We start from the raw sequence: 3370 nt of genomic DNA, 5'->3' as shown, positions 1-3370 counted from the left end.
TGAATATGGCCTAGGTGATCTTTCAGCAACCGCTGTTGACCACAATATCATCCAGGTACACTGCTGCAAAGGCCTCTGTGCCCAACAAGACCTTATCCCTCAGCCACTGTAATGTAGCTGGTGCTCCATGGAGGCTGAAAGGAAGAACATCCATCCATCCATTATCTATACTGCCTATCCTGAAGAGGGTTGCAGGGGGTCTGGACCTAATCCCAGCTGACACTGGGTGAGAGGTAGGGTACACCCTGGACAGGCCACCAGTCTATCACAGGGCTTGAAAGAAAGAACAGTAATGTGAAAATGTCCAAAAGGGGTTCTGAAGGCGGTGATCTCTCTGCTCTCTGGAGTGAGAGGAACCTGCTGGTAGGCAATCCTAAAAGCCCTTCACCTTCCTGATGTTCAAACTGAACTGGAAAGTGCTGTCCTTTATGAGGACTAAGATATTCATGCTTTTCCATTCACTAGGTGTAGGTTCTATAACCTTCATCACCTCCAGCTCCTTCTTCAGTAATGGCAGCAGATGCTCTGGGACCTGGGCTGGTGAATGGGCCTGGACCAGTTTTTCAGCATCACTTTGAGACAGGATGCTACTGACTTTTGTGATATTGCGCAAGTGAAAGAAGGCAGTTCTGAAAATTTGGTTTATTTCTAATTAAAGGGACATGTCCTGATCAAAAATGACTCCAAGGTTCCTCACAGTAGTACTGGAGGCCACAGCTGTGTTATCTAGAGCAACTATATGGTTAGACAGCAGATTTCTAAGGTTTTCATTCCCAAGCACAATAACTTCAGTTTTGTTGGAATTTAGAAATCAGAATTTACAGGTCACACTGGCCTCAAATATCTTCAAGACATGTTACTTTGACAAACTGATTTGATTCATCTGGGTTCATAGATAAATACAACTGAGTACCATTTGTGTAGCAATGGACATTTATACCATGTTTCCTGATAATACTGCCTAAAGGGAGCATGTATAAAGTGAAGAGAATTGGACCATCAAGTCTGGTCTTTTTTTCTCTCTCCTCTGTTAATGAAGGCAAATGGAAAAAAAATAAATGAAGATTCTGGTTATCCATTTTCTAAATCTGATCTAATTTGTTGTTTTTTTCTTATTTGTAAAATAAGAAAGAAAAATTTATTTTCACTTGTGAAGCAGATGGGGGCAGGAAAGATTTTTCTTTATGTGTGAAACAGAAACAGGTGAAGGTTTTGTTTGTTTGTTGTTTTGTTTTTTGGCCAGGATCATTTTTTCAAAGTTTGTTTTGTTTTTATTTGTATAACTGATGAAATAAAAATTATGGGGCAAAAGATATTTCCTTCATGTGTGAAACTGGTGAAAACAAACTTTTTTTATAAGGCGCATTTTTCTGTTTGTTTTTGTAATACTTGTTTCAGCCACAATGGTGCAGCACTACATCATGTTCTAAATAGGGACAGGGGTCTGGCTGCTGTCTGTCATCTAAATAGGAAGACATGCCTTCATGTTTTCCTCCAGGTGAATTTAACGTTGTTAACCTTTGCCAATATCTGTCTGAGTAAATCCAGGAAGTAAGCGAACAAGCTGATGCCACTTGCTTGTTTTGAAAACTAAGTACATTTCCAGCAGGGCAAAAGGCATATTTTAATACGTCTGAGGTTCTGGATGAGGATACTTTTTTCAGTGTGTTGGCTGGCTCGGATTGCCAGCCGAGGTTTTTTTTTATTTAAACCAGAGTATACAGCTGAAGAACTCCAGCAGAGAGACCAAGGCAGCAGCTGCATTACCTTTGGCTGGAGGGAGGCAATCAAGAAACTGGGTTGAAGAGTCTATGGAAGAAGAAGCCAGAGAGTTTCCTGGAGCACTAATGTTAGCTTGAGCAACTCAGAGCATCATGGGGCCCCCAGCAGTCTAGGCCTATAGCAGCATAACTAAGGGAAGCTCAGGGTCACCTGATCCAGCCCTAACTATAAGCTTTATCAAAAAGGAACGTCTTAAGTCTAATCTCAAAGGCAGAGAGTTAGAGAATCAGCAACATGCCCAAATCTCTGACCATTATAGCAATGAAGTTCTGGTCTCAAATACTCTTTAACCTGAAAAGTCATATTTCCTGAGTAAACTCTTGCGGGTAACACATCACTTGTAAAAGCTAACAACACAAAAAGCTAACAACACAAAAACAAAATCTCCTACCCATATTACAGGATATTCTACCTTCTACATATTAACATCAAAGTCTGACAATACCAAATGCCTACAAGAATTATAAAGACTTTGTAATATTAAGGGACCCATGATGCTCTGAGTTTCTCTCCTCTCTTCACCTCTCCTCCCTCTCCCTCCTCTCGTCTCCTCTCTCTCTATATGCCACCATTACATGTCACTAACTGTGCCTCCTCTCACCCATAGTGTGTCCTCTCTCTCTCCCTGTAATTTTCTGCAGGTTGCCCTGGCTCTGGAGCTCTACGCCTCTGATGAGCAGTTAGCGGCCACATCAACCTGCCCAGTGTTTGATTGTTTGTTGTGTCTTGTTGCTTTTCTTTTCTTTTCTCATACCTTTATCCTTTGCTCGTTTCTCCTCTTCTTCTTTTCTCTTTTTCCTAAATTGGGCACCTTTCTTCTGTTAAAGGGAGGTTTTCCTCACTGTTGGGACTTCAAGATACAAACTGACAAACTGGTAATGGCCAGCCAACCGGACATAGTAGTGGTAGACAAACAGAATAAGAAGGCCGTAGTGATAGATGTAGCAATCCCAAGTGATAGCAACATCAGGAAGAAGGAACATGAGAAGCTCGAGAAATACCAAGGGCTGAAAGAAGAGCTAGAGAAGATGTGGAAGGTGAAGGCACAAGTGGTCCCCGTGGTAATAGGAACATTGGGGGCTCTGACCCCCAAACTGGGAGAGTGGCTCCAACAGATCCCAGGAACAACATCTGAGATCTCTGTCCAGAAGAGTGCAGTCCTAGGAACAGCTAAAATACTACACAGGACCCGTACACTCCCAGGCCTCTGGTAGAGGACCCGAGCTTGAAGGAAGGACTACAAGACCGCCCCAAAGTGGGGGGGCGCTTGGGGAATTTTTATATATATATGCTGTATATATATATATATAAAAGCAGGATTTCATTCATTCAAAAAGATGTTGTATCAGAGTATTATCCAACAATCAAACACGATCCCTAAAAAAGGGTTACATAGAAACATAACATAAAGGAGACATGGTGGCTTAAGAATATATACAGACGTGAACAAAATTGTTGGTACCCTTCTGTTAAACAAAGAGAAACTCACAATGGTCACTGAAATAACATGAAACTGACAAAAGTAGTAATAAATAAAAATTTACTGAAAATTAACTAATGAAAATCAGTCATTGCTTTTGAATTGTGC

Source organism: Monopterus albus, unplaced genomic scaffold (assembly GCF_001952655.1).
Source record: "Monopterus albus unplaced genomic scaffold, M_albus_1.0 scaffold367.1, whole genome shotgun sequence".
NCBI lineage: Eukaryota > Metazoa > Chordata > Actinopteri > Synbranchiformes > Synbranchidae > Monopterus > Monopterus albus.
Note: the sequence above shows the minus strand (reverse complement) of the source record.